Here is a 13,738-nt window from a genome sequence, read left to right on the forward strand (position 1 = left end):
ATATTATAGCCATATTACAAATGAAATATGCAGAAGTGAAAGTATGATATATGGAAAATTAAAAGAGGAATGATTTTTGATCCTAATATTTATTCAAGCATTGCTGATGGTACAAATTTAGTCTGCTTTTAAGTCTCAAATGTGTGAATGTCTGTTTTTGTTTCTCGTCTTTTGCTAATAATTGCGTTATAATGATCTTTCTGCTCTCACGGTTCCAGTTGACATTTTGACATTTGTTGTTGTTGCGGTCTACACAGAGGGTCTGGCTTATAAATATGTATGTACCATTTTGCATGACATTTTTTTCATTTTCATGCCCTTTTCCCTTTTTTTTCTCTCTGTGGGCTGTCCTTTGTCTTGATTTGTCTCTCTCAAAGTCCCATTAAGCTAAAGCTGCCTCACTCATTTGACATGTCTTTTCCTCTTTTACCCCTCATGTCTCTCTCTTCTCTCTCTCAGCCTTCATGTCTTTAGTTTTCTGTTTTTCAGTTATCAGTTTTGCATGCCTTTCATTCCATAATGCCAAAGCAATTGTGCCTGATACTTAAGATGATGATGACAGTTATTATTATAATTACTATATTATTATTATTATTATTAAAACTGTGGCATTTCTTCTTTGTAATCTGGAATTTGCTAAATAAATCCTAAGAAACTGAAAAAAATATTGCACATTAAATGACTTGTATTTTATGCACAATGCATTCATAATATAGTTACTGTACATACTGTATGCGTGTGCTTTAATTTATTATTTAAAAATCCAGGGCAAAATGGAGAGATGATTACTGTTGTACAGGTGCTGATCATATAATTAGAATATCATCAAAAAGTTGATTTATTACACTAATTCCATTCAAAAAGTGAAACTTGTATATTATATTCATTCATTACACACAGACTGATATATTTCAAATGTTTATTTCTTTTAATTTTGATGATTATAACTGACAACTTAGGAAAATCCCAAATTCAGAATCTCAGAAAATTTGAATATTACTTAAGACCAATACAAAGAAATTATTTTTTAGAAATCTTGGCCAACTGAAAAGTATGAACATGAAAAGTATGAGCATGTACAGCACTCAATACTTAGTTGGGGCTTCTTTTGCCTGAATTATTGCAGCAATGCGGCGTGGCATGGAAGACACCTGGTGCCACACTCTAATCAGCTAATTAACTCAAAACACCTGCAAAGGCCTTTAAATGGTCTCTCAGTCTAGTTCTAGGTTACACAATCACAGGGAAGACTGCTGACTTGATAGTTGTCCAAAAGACCACCATTGACACCTTGCACAAGGAGGGCAAGACACAGGGCCGGCCCTGACCAATTTGCTGCCCTAGGCAAGATTTTACTTGGTGCCCCTTGTATCAAGGTTAAGCACTACATGTTAACAGTCTAAGTTGCGGAAACACTGGTACTGTTTTATTTTTGTAATGCATTGATGTTTTATTTTTATTGTTGTTGTTGTTTTATATGATGTCCAGTCCATTCTGTCCCGTCATTATGTTCATGATATTATTATTATTTTTTATTTTTTAAAGGCTGATGATAGTAAAACTGTACAAAAATTGCGCCTATGCCACATTACAGCCTAAACACAAAGAGCAAGAGTGCATCTAACATTCATGCACAAACTATTCATTGAGAACTAGCAAAAGTGTTTGTTTTCCAGTAGATGGCAGCAATCTTCCACTAAACTATGAGCATTTTCATGTTTTCACCAGGAATTCAACTGAGAAATTTTGATATTTAATGTGAATTTTACATAAAATGTTGCTATTTTAAATAAACATTACTAATTTCGGCAAATACATTTTAAAATTGCTATACACCCCCTTAAAACTGCACAACTGCAGAGTAAAAACATTAGGCTATTAAAAAAAGTGATATTACATGCGTTTAATATTTTAATATTATTTATTTTTGTACAAAATCACACTGGCTGTGGCCTCTGGAGAACCCAGAACAGCTGCTTGCATAAAGTTTAAGGTAAAAATAACTGGAATTAATTAGCAAACATTAGTATTTTACTACTATGCAATTAAATAAACTGTTCATTTATTTGACATCCCTTTACTTCTTTACACTGCAAAAAATGCTCTTCTTATTTAGAATCTTTTTCCTGTTTCCAGTCCAAATATCTAAAAATTCTTAAATCAAGGTATATTTACTAGATAAGTAAAATGACATAAGACATTTTTCTTGTTTACTTGAAAATAAAATCAAAATGAAGTGAGTTTTTGCTTAAAACAAGCAAAATTATCTGCCAATGGGGTGAGAAAAATAATCTAATTTCTGTTTGGGACAGAAACAAGATTTCAATCAGAAACAAGATTATTTTTCTCACTTCATTGGCAGATCATTTTGCTTGTTTTAAGCAAAAACTCACATCATTTTGATTTTATTTTCAAGAAAACAAGAAAATTATCTTCTGTCATTTTACTTATCTAGTAAATGCACCTTGATTTAAGAATTTTTAGATATTTAGACTAGAAACAAGACGCAAATACTTTAAGAAGAGCAGTGTAGGCTATCCCTTATCTTGCCTGCATCAGAGGGCTTCTGTCTTTTTTGACACTTCAATTCGGCCATCCATCATATCAGGCAACTGACACCGTGTCAACACCTGGAGCGAGCGGCCAAGCACCCTAAAAAATGAAAGCAATCCTGTCTGCGTTGGATGCGGCGAGAGGCGACGCGACACAACAAATTCCCCTGATCGCGCGTTGTATTTCTGACGCACTTCAAGTAGATCGGCGAGGGGGAGATTGATGAGGCGGACCGGGAAGAGGCGGGGGACTTAGTTACGTTTTTTGTGCTTTATTTGGTAATATTTCAAATTAATATTAATAAAATAGTATAATTAATACATTTTGGCGCCCCTATGGATGGGTGGCGCCCCTAGCATTTGCCTATTCCGCCTATGCCACGGGCCGGCACTGGCAAGACACAAAAGGTAATTGCAAAAGAGACTGGCTGTTCACAGAGTGTCCAAGCACATTAACCCTTAATCGTCCCTTGGGGTCCAGCTGACCCCACAGGACTTTTCCTCCATTTTTAAAAAGTGTTCCCTTCATCTCAGGGCCATGAGACTCTGTGACTGTTCCTAAATAATCTTTCTAAACATGCACAAAAAAGTCTGGGCTTGATTTGGTTGTTCTAAAGGTGTGTAAAAATTTTTTTACCGTTTAAGTCCCTCGGGGTCAGATTGACCCCACATTGAAAATGAATGGGAAAGTGTAAAAAACAAACTTTTTTTTTCACTTTTTTTTTGTCAAAAAAATGTACTAAATCCAGTATAAATCTGAAAATTTCTACATTTATATCAAGGTCTGGTCCTAGAGCATAAATACAAAGTATAACGCACGCACACACGCACGAAATACAGAGTATTTTTATTGAAATTGGCGAATAAAATCAACAAAACCGGCATAAATCTGAAAGATTTTCATATCTAAGACTAATACTAGAGCTCAAATGCAATATGGAACAAGCATGTTCGTTCGTATACACACACACACCATTTTTTTGATTTTGGCAATGAATGGGAAAATGTAAAAAATGCAATTTGTTTGAAAAAAATAAAATAAACTAAATCCTGTATAAATCTGAAAACGTCTACATTTATATCAAGATCTGGTCCTAGAGCATAAACACAAAGTGGAACGCACGCACACGCACACACACGCACACACACACACGTGTGACTGCAACAGAGCATTTTTATAGAAACTGGCAAATAAAATCAACAAAACTGGCATAAATCTGAAAAAATTCCATACATAAATGAAGGACAAATACTAGAGCACAAATGCAACATGGAACAATCATGAGAAAGAGAGGGAAAGGGGCAAATAAAAGAAAGATGAAAGGCAGCTTAACTTTTGCATAACTTCCCTATGGACCTCTAGAGCATAATGTGGTCATTGCACTTTTTTTGCACAAAAAAATATTTTTTAATGAGCCAATGTATGACAAAGTTAAGTATTTGTGCAGTAAATGGGTAAAAAACTACCAAATACCCACTAAAACACAGCATAAATGTATAGTTGAGAAGTAAATAAAAAAATTATATATAGTTTTCCATGTAAAAAATGTATATTTCCTGATGCAATCGCTCTGTAAAAGTTTGGGGTCTATCTGACCCCAAGGGACTCAAACGTAAACCCTACTTGAGGGACGATTAAGGGTTAATGGAGAGGTGAAGGAAAGGAAAAGATGTGGTAGAAAAAAGCGTACAAGCAATAGGGATAACCGCACCCTGGAGAGGATTGTGAAACAAAACCCATTAAAAAATGTGGAGGAGATTCACAAAGAGTGGACTGCAGCTGGAGTCAGTGCTTCAAGAACCACTATGCAAAGACGTGTGCAAGATATGGGTTTCAGCTGTCGCATTCCTTGTGTCAAGCCACTCTTGAACAACAGACAGTGTCAGAAGCGTCTCGCCTGGGCTAAAGACAAAAAGGACTGGACTGCTGCTGAGTGGTCCAAAGTTATGTTCTCTGGTGAAAGTAAATTTTGCATTTCCTTTGGAAATCAGGGTCCCAGAGTCTGGAGGATAAGAGGAGAGGCACACAATCCACGTTTCTTGAGGTCCAGTGTAAAGTTTCCACAGTCAGTGATGGTTTGGGGTGCCATGTCATCTGCTGGTGTTGGTCCACTGTGTTTTCTGAGGTCCAAGGTCAACGCAGCCGTATACCAGGAAGTTTTAGAGCACTTCATGCTTCCTGCTGCTGACCAACTTTATGGAGATGCAGATTTAATTTTCCAACAGGACTTGGCACACAGTGCCAAAGCAACCAGTACCTGGTTTAAGGACCATGGTATCCCTGTTCTTAATTGGCCAGCAAACTCGCCTGACCTTAACCCCATAAAAAATCTATGGGGTATTGTGAAGAGGAAGATATGTCAGACCCAACAATGCAAAAGAGCTGAAGGCCGCTATCAGAGCAACCTGGGCTTTCATAACACCTGAGCAGTGCCACAGACTGATCGACTCCATGCCATGCCGCATTGCTGCAGTAATTCAGGCAAAAGGAGCCCCAACTAAGTATTGAGTGCTGTACATGCTCATACTTTTCATGTTCATACTTTTCAGTTGGCCAAGATTTCTAAAAAATAATTTCTTTGTATTGGTCTTAAGTAATATTCTAGGTTTCTGAGATACTGAATTTGGGCTTTTCCTTAGTTGTCAGTTATAATCATCAAAATTAAAAGAAATAAACATTTGAAATAAATCAGTCTGTGTGTAATGAATGAATATAATATAATATACAATTTTCACTTTTTTAATGGAATTAGTGAAATAAATAAACTTTTTGATGATATTTTTGTTGGGTTTCAGATGTTAAATACCCAGAGTTCGTCAGAATTGTAGAAACTTGGTGGTGTGTCTGATTAAAACACTGGGAAAGATCTAGTCCTTGCAGTCTTTAATTTATTGAGTTCCGGATGCTTAAGTCTTGAATTCTTTGAATAACCCAAAAGCACATGGAGATACCAGGGGCAAATTCACATGACAGATGTTAATAAAAGGATAGGATTATCAGGATGGGATGAATAGGATGGGTAGGATGAACAAGATGAAACAAGATGTACAGGATGAACAGGATGGTCTTTAGTCACTACAACCCATACAAAAAGGATAATCAGACTCATACAAACAATTCATAAATAAACATTAACAATATATATTCAATCCAAATAATTATATAAAGAAATACAAACCATACAATTGTCAAAACAAACTTCCTTAACGCATCCTAAGGAAAGGACTCAAAGGACATGGTTGGGTGTCCTTTCAAACTCCCACACCTCACCAATTCAAAAGAACAAAGGAAGTGAGGTCTATTTATAGACCTTGATCAGGGGATTATGGGTAATGTAGTACATCACATGGTAATGCAAGTTGCCAGGATTTATGAGAAACGTAGTACAAAGGGAAAAAAAGGAAACAAATGGGTCAATTTACAACAATTTTAATTATATGACCAGCACCTGCATATGACCCCATAAATACGGCTTAAATTATTTTTCCATTATAATTACAATTTCAGAGAATCCTGCTGGAATATATATATATATATATATATATATATATATTTGTCACGGGTGAGAAATCACACAACAAGGTTGCTCGTGAAAGTGAACCCCGGAGGGTGGATTTATTGTGAGTACTTTGGGGAATAGGTGCAAACGGTGAAACAAAGGTGCGTGCTGTCGTCGTGGCTGGTGTTCCTGTGAAGTCCTCGTGCTCGTGAAGGTGGGTGTCCAGGCTTGCTCAATCGGGCTGTCGGTCACTCGCTGCCTTCTGTGAGGTAAGAGAAAGAGGATTAGTTCCAGCACGTTCAGCATGAGACGGGTGTCTGCTCAAGTGAGAGCGGCAGCGGCTTTTACAGTCTCTCGCTGATCGGGTGCAGCTGTGACCGATCAGCCCGTGATGAGGTTGTGCAGGTGCCGTGCGTTGGTTGCCAGGGCGACGCTGATATGCCCAGAGAGACTCGTCACATCCCCCCCCCCCAAGCGTCGTTCTGGCCCTGGGAACGAGAGGAGACAGTAGGGGTGAAACAAGGGGTGGGTGGGGAATGACCCCTGACAGACCTGAAAAAGCTGCCCACATCCGCGAGAGTCCATCAGCGTTGGCGTTGGCGGCCCCGGCCCGATGTCGTACTTCGAAGTGGAAGTCCTGGAGCGCGAGGAACCAGCTGGTCACCCTGGCGTTGGTATCCTTCGCCCGGGCCATCTACTGGAGAGGAGCATGGTCGGTCAGCTGGGTGAACTTACGGCCGAGGAGGTAGTACCGCAGCTCCAGGACTGCCCACTTGATGGCCAGGGCCTCCTTCTCGACGGCGGCGTAGTTCTTCTCTGCCGGGGACAGCTTTCTGCTGATGTAAAGTATGGGATGTTCCTCACCCTCCTGGACTTGGGATAGGACGGCTCCCAGTCCGGTGTCGGAAGCATCCGTTTGCAGCAGGAAGGGGCAGCCGAAGTAAGGGGCGCGGAGTACCGGAGACGCTGTCAGGGCCGTCTTGAGTTGGGCGAAGGCCTCTTCGGCGGCCGACGTCCAACAGGTCTTCTCGGGCTGCCCCTTCCTGGTCAGGTCTGTCAGGGGGGCGGCTATAGAGGAGAAGTTGGGGATGAAACAGCGATAGTACCCTGCCAACCCCAAAAAGGCGCGTACCTGGGATTTTGTTTGTGGTCTGGGTGCGTTGCGGATGGCTTCCACCTTCTTCTCCTGGGGCCTGATGAGGCCCCGGCCAACCTGGAACCCCAGGTACTTCGCCTCAGAGAGCGCGAGGTGGCATTTGCGGGGGTTGGCGGTCAGTCCAGCCCGCCGGAGCTCCGAGAGCACCCTCCGCAGACGTTCCAGGTGTTCCTCCCATGCCTCGGAGTGCACCACGACGTCATCCAAATACGCGGCTGCGTACGCTTGGTGGGGCCGTAGGATGATGTCCATAATTCGTTGGAAGGTCGCAGGGGCCCCGTGCAGGCCGAATGTACCAGGGTCGTGATGTACCGGGCCCTCTCCAGGCGGTCTAGCAGCTCGTCGACCCGAGGCATGGGATAGCCGTCGAACTCGGAGACTTCGTTGAGCCGGCGGAAGTCATTGCAGAAGCGGAGGGTGCCATCCGGCTTGGGTACCATCACGATGGGGCTGGACCATGGGCTGCGAGATGGTTCTATCACCCCCAACTTCTGCATTTCCTGGATTTCCTCCTCAATAGCCTGCCAACGAGCTTCTGGGACTCGGTAGGGCCGTTGCCTGACGATGACTCCAGGGGCGGTCCTGATGTCATGTTGGATGACGTTGGTCTGCCCGGGCCTAGGGGAGAACACATCCGTGAACTGTCTGACCAGGTTCTGCAGCTCGGTCTTCTGGGCAGCCGACAGGTGGGGGTCCATGTCAACAACCACGGGATCGGTGAGACTCAGGGCGGCGAGCTGGTCTCGGGTCCCTTGCCACTTCTTCAGTAGGTTGATGTGGTATAACTGCTCCGTTCGTCTTCTTCCCGGTTGCGTACCCGGTACGTCACGGGACCAATCTTCTCCACCACGGTGTACGGCCCTTGCCACGACGCCAGGAACTTGCAGGCGGAAGTAGGGACCAAGACCATTACTCTGTCTCCCGGCTGGAACTCCCGTGGTTGGGCTGCCCGGTTGTAATGGCGTTGTTGGGCCTGTTGTGCCTTGCTGAGATGTTCCCGGACTAATGGCATGACACGGTCGATCCTCTCCCTCATCTGGGTGACGTGATGAGGGGCAGGCTGCTGTTCCCAGGCCTCCCGCCAGACATCCGAGGCTGGCGACTGAACAGGAGCTCGAAGGGGTTGAAACCAGTTGAGGCTTGAGGGACCTCGCGGATGCCGAAGAGGACGTAGGGGATCATCAGGTCCCAGTCCCGCTTGTCCTCCGCCGCTACCCTTCGGAGCATCTGTTTTAGAGTCTGGTTGAAGCGTTCCACGAGTCCGTCGGTTTGCGGGTGGTAAACAGTGGTCCTCAACTGTTTCACCCCCAGCAGCCTGCAGAGGTCTACCATTAGCCGGGACATGAACGGGGTTCCCTGGTCAGACAGTATCTCGGTCGGGAGGCCGACCCGGCTGGCCAACAGAAACAGCTCCTGGGCGATGGCTTTCGCTGTGGCTTTCCGCAGGGGGACTGCTTCTGGATACCGGGTGGCGTAGTCCACGATGACGAGGATGTGTTCATGCCCTTGGGCAGACTTAGGCAACGGCCCCACCAGATCCATTCCGATGCGCTCGAAGGGCACCTCGATGATGGGTAAGGGAATCAGCGGGCTGGGGGGAGGAGTCCTGGGCGCCGTGCGTTGGCAGGTCGGACAGGCCTTACAGAATCCGCCTCCAGACCCGGCCAGTGAAAGCGATCCCGGATCCGCTGGATGGTGTTAGCCGCTCCTAGGTGACCTGCCATCGGATGGGAATGGGCCAGTTCGACGATGGTTTCCGTCTTCGTCCGCGGGACGACCAGAAGCTCCTTCTCCTTCCCCATACGCTGAGCCACGCAGTATAGCAGACCGCTTCGGACCACAAAGTGCGGGAGAGGATGGGGCCGTGGGAGGACGTCTTTTCCGTCCACAGTCCTAACTTGACCCCAGCAGTGCTTTAGGCGATCATCCTCCCGCTGTTCTTTGGCAAAAGAGCCCCCCTCGCTGGCCTGCTGGAACACATCATAGAACAGGTTAGAATTTAACGAGGGGGACTCACCATCTCTCCCGCTGTCCGAAGCTAGCAGCGCCGGCCGGCCGGCGACGACATCTTTGTGGCCGGCGACGACGGCGGCAGTTCCGTTCCGGGCTGGCGGGCTGAGCAATGGTGGCAAGCAGGCGGCCAAACCCTGGCCAATCTCTTCCAAGCAACAGTGGGACCGGTAGGTTCTTTACCAATCCAGCTTCGACGGGCCAGGTGCCATGGGCGGCAGCGATGTTCACACGGCGAGCGGGTACTTGTTGGGTGTCTCCATGCACACACGTGATCGGGAGGTAACTCTTTTGGCCAGGGTGAGGCGGACACAGACGAGCCTGGATGAGGGTGACTGCGCTGCCCGAGTCCAGAAGCGCCCGGATGGGCTTACCGTTCAGCTGGACGTCCGCCTCTGGAGCCGCAGGTGGGACGTGCTGATGTACGATGCAGCCCGCCAGCCAAGCCCGAGGGGGCGTCGTTGGTTCTGCGGTGGGCATGGGCTCGTCCATCGGAAACGGAACTGCCGGTCTGCCAACTGCGCGCGAGGTGCCCTCCGGCGTGCGTCGCTCCTGGACCACCCTCCGGGGAAATGGCGGCGCTCTCTCTCCGGCCTCTCGCTGGTGGACCGCATCCGCCAGCTCGATCGCCTCCACCAGATCGAGGACAGTGGCGGGGTTCCTCATACCCACCGCCTGACGATGGGACCGAGGCAGGGCGCGGAGTAGGCGATCGATGACCACTCGTTCCACTACCTGATCTGCGGTGGGCTCCCCGTCCAGTAGCCAATGTTGAGCCAACCGGACGAGATTAGCGGCCTGGGCCCGCGCTGGCATCCGACCTTTAATCTCCCACTCATGGAACTGTTGCGCTGCGCAGATGGGACAAAAAGCCCCAACCGGGCGAGGACCTCTCGTTTCACTTCCCTGTAGTCGTTCGTGATCGCGGGAGGAAGGGAAAAATAAGCTCGCTGGGCTTCACCGGTTAGGAGAGGAGCCAGCGCGGAAGCCCAGTCTTCGATACGCCATCCTTCCCGATTGGCCGTTGTTTCAAAAATTTGGAGATATGCTTCAACATCGTCGTGATCCGTCATTTTAGGCAGCAGCCGAGTCGCTCGTATGCGGGGGTCAGGAAGTGGAACTGGCTGGGCCGCCTGGGCATGAAGGGCGGCGATATCATCTTCAGCTCTGCCCTGCCGAGTGGCCAGATGTTCCACGATCTGCTGCTGGCGGATGCTGACTTCGGTGAGGCGCTTCAGTATTTCCTCCATCTCCAACGGAAGAGAGAGCGCCGATCGGTGCTGGGGTGGTGAACAGAAAGAGAACAAAAATATATTTTAGTGCGGTGAAAACTGCAAACACTTGTGTGTGATTTCTCATGCAGTTGCCCGCATTCTCCACCAGATGTCACGGGTGAGAAATCACACAACAAGGTTGCTCGTGAAAGTGAACCCCGGAGGGTGGATTTATTGTGAGTACTTTGGGGAATAGGTGCAAACGGTGAAACAAAGGTGCGTGCTGTCGTCGTGGCTGGTGTTCCTGTGAAGTCCTCGTGCTCATGAAGGTGGGTGTCCAGGCGTGCTCAATCGGGCTGTCGGTCACTCGCTGCCTTCTGTGAGGTAAGAGAAAGAGGATTAGTTCCAGCACGTTCAGCATGAGACGGGTGTCTGCTCAAGTGAGAGCGGCAGCGGCTTTTACAGCCTCTCGCTGATCGGGTGCAGCTGTGACCGATCAGCCCGTGATGAGGTTGTGCAGGTGCCGTGCGTTGGTTGCCAGGGCGACGCTGATATGCCCAGAGAGACTCGTCACAATATATATATAAAACATTTTGAGATGACTGGGTCAGAGCATCTTCAAAACTTGTGTGGTGTTCCCGGTCTGCAGTGGTCAATATCCAATATCTATCAAGGAAGGAACAATGAACTGGTGACAAGGGTCATAGTATGCACGTGGGGAGCAAAGGCTGGGTCGTGTGTTCCAATCAAACAGACGAGCTACTGTAGCTCAAATTGCTCAAGAAGTTAATGCTGGTTCTGATAGAAAGGTGTCAGAATACACAGTGCATGCCAGTTTGTTGTGTATGGGGCTGCATAGCCGCAGACTAGTCAGGGTGCCCATGCTGACCCCTGTCCACAACCGAAAGTGCCATCAGTGGGCATGTGAGCATCAGAACTGGACCACGGAGCAATGGAAGAAGGTGGCCTGGTCTGATGAATCACATTTTCTTTTACATCATGTGGATGGCCGGGTGCTTCGCTTACCTGGGGAACACATGGTACCAGGATGCACTATTGGAAGAAGGCAAGCCGGCGGAGGCAGTGTGATGCTTTGGGCAATGTTCTGCTGCATGGGAAACCTTGGGTCATGTGGATGTTACTTTGATATGAACCATGTACCTAAGCATCGTTGCAGACCATGTAAACCCTTTTAATGGAAACAGTATTCCCTGGTGGCTGTGGCCTCTTTCAGCAGGATAATGCGCCCTGCCACAAAGCAAAAATGGTTCAGGAATGGTTTGAGGAGCACAACAACGACCTTGAGGTGTTGACTTGCCCTCCAAATTCCCCAGATCTCAATCCAATCGGGCATCTGTGGGATGTGCTGAACATATTAAACATATTTACCTTATAGAATGGAGGCTAGGATATGGTAATGTGCTGAACAAACAAGTCCGATCCATGGAGGCCCCACCTCGCAACTTACAGGACTTAAAGGATCTGCTACTAATATCTTGGTGCCAGATACCTCAGCACGCCTTCAGAGGTCTAGTGGAGTCCATGCCTCGACGGGTCAGGGCTGTTTTGGCAGCAAAAGGGGAACCAACACAATATTAGGAAGGTGATCATAATTCACTCTGGCCCACTTTCACTCTGCCACTTAAATAAAACCCACCCTTCGGGGAACTCACCTGCAACCTCGTGTCGTGTGCTTCTTCACCCCGTCACACTGGTGGAGAATGCGAGCATTACACTGAAGAAGCACCGACACATTTCCCCGGCACAGTTCGCCGCACTTCCGGGTTCATCCCGGAAGTCCTCCGCATTGTTTTGGTTGAGGGATTTCCGGTTGGTTTCTTTTCACTCACCTTCCCTCTCTGTTTCCCCAGGTGGCGCTCCTCCCCCAACATGGACGAGCTGCTGAAACACCTCACCGAGGTGAGCATCCGCCAGCAGCAAATCATGGAGCATATGGCCTCCCGCCAAGGCGAGTCAGAGAGAGAGCTCGCCGCGCTCCGCGTCGTTGCTGCCCAGCGCGCTCCGCTGCCATATCCCCGCGCCCAAGCAACACAGTTGGTGCCACGGATGACGTCGCATGATGACGTCGCGCTGTATCTGAAAATGTTCGAGGCCATTGCCGTCCGGGAGGCGTGGCCCAGAGATGAGTGGGGCCGGATCCTGGCCCCGCTGTTAACCGGAGAAGCTCAGCGTGTCTACTTCATGCTGACCCCCGAACAGAATGCAACCTATGAAGGGCTGAAGAGGGAGATCCTGGGCCGTGCAGGGCTGTCACCGCTGAACGCTGCACAGCTGTTCCACGACTGGACCTATAACACCCGCCGGCCCGCCCGGGCTCAAGCCGCGGATCTGTCTCATCTCGCCCACCATTGGCTTCTGGCCGGGGATCTCACCGCACACCAGGTCATTGACCGTCATTGACCGCCTTCTCCGAGCCCTCCCGCGGCCGCTTCGTCAGGCAGCAGGGATGCGGAAGCCTACAAGCCTGGACGTGCTCGCAGAGGCCATTGAGCTGGCGGAAGCCACCCAACAGCGTGAGGTTGGGGAGCGAGCGCCACCATTTCCCCGAAGGGTGGTCCAGGAACGACGCCCGCCGGAGGGCACCCAGCGGCCAGTAAGCAGACCGGCGGTTCCCGGCCCGCAGGATGAACCCATGCCCACCGAGGAACCCCGCTCACCAGGACGAGCTTGGCTAGCGGGCTCAACGTCCGGACCGAGAACGCTCCGCGGGCGGAGGTGACCATCAACGGCCGCCCATATCTGGCTCTCCTGGACTCCGGCAGCGCGGTCAGCCTGGTCAAAGCCACCGTCCTACCCCCACGAGTGGAGCCTCTTGGAGCGGTTCAACCAGATGCTGAAACAGATGCTGCGCCGGGTGGCCGCCGAGGACACGTGCGACTGGGACCAGATGCTGCCTTACGTGCTCTTCGGGATCCGAGAGGTTCCCCAGGCCTCCACAGGCTTACCCCCCTTCGAACTCCTCTTCGGCCGACAGCCCCGTGGGCTCCTGGACGTCGCCAGAGAGGCCTGGGAGCAACAGCCAGCCACCCATCGAACCACCATCGAGCACGTAAGGCAGATGCGGGAGCGCATCGACCGGGTGATGCCCATCGTCAGGGAGCACCTCACTCAGGCCCAACGGGCCCAGCAGCGGCACTACGATCGGGCGGCACAGCCACGGGAGTTCCGGCGGGGTGACCACGTCCTGATCCTGGTGCCCACGGCCGCCTGTAAGTTCCTTGCCACCTGGCAAGGGCCGTTCACCATCACTGAGAAGGTCGGCCCAGTCACCTACCGCGTGCGCCA

General features: G+C 48.8%; 1 protein-coding gene across 1 annotated transcript in view; it reads left to right on the forward strand.

The window, feature by feature from the left end:
- Window positions 1–13,738, forward strand: part of LOC307133598 (craniofacial development protein 2-like) — a 1,416,430-nt gene that overhangs the window by 840,030 nt on the left and 562,662 nt on the right. The window lies entirely within an intron of this gene.

Source organism: Gobio gobio, assembly GCF_949357685.1.
Source record: "Gobio gobio genome assembly, chromosome: 11".
NCBI classification, from domain to species: domain Eukaryota; kingdom Metazoa; phylum Chordata; class Actinopteri; order Cypriniformes; family Gobionidae; genus Gobio; species Gobio gobio.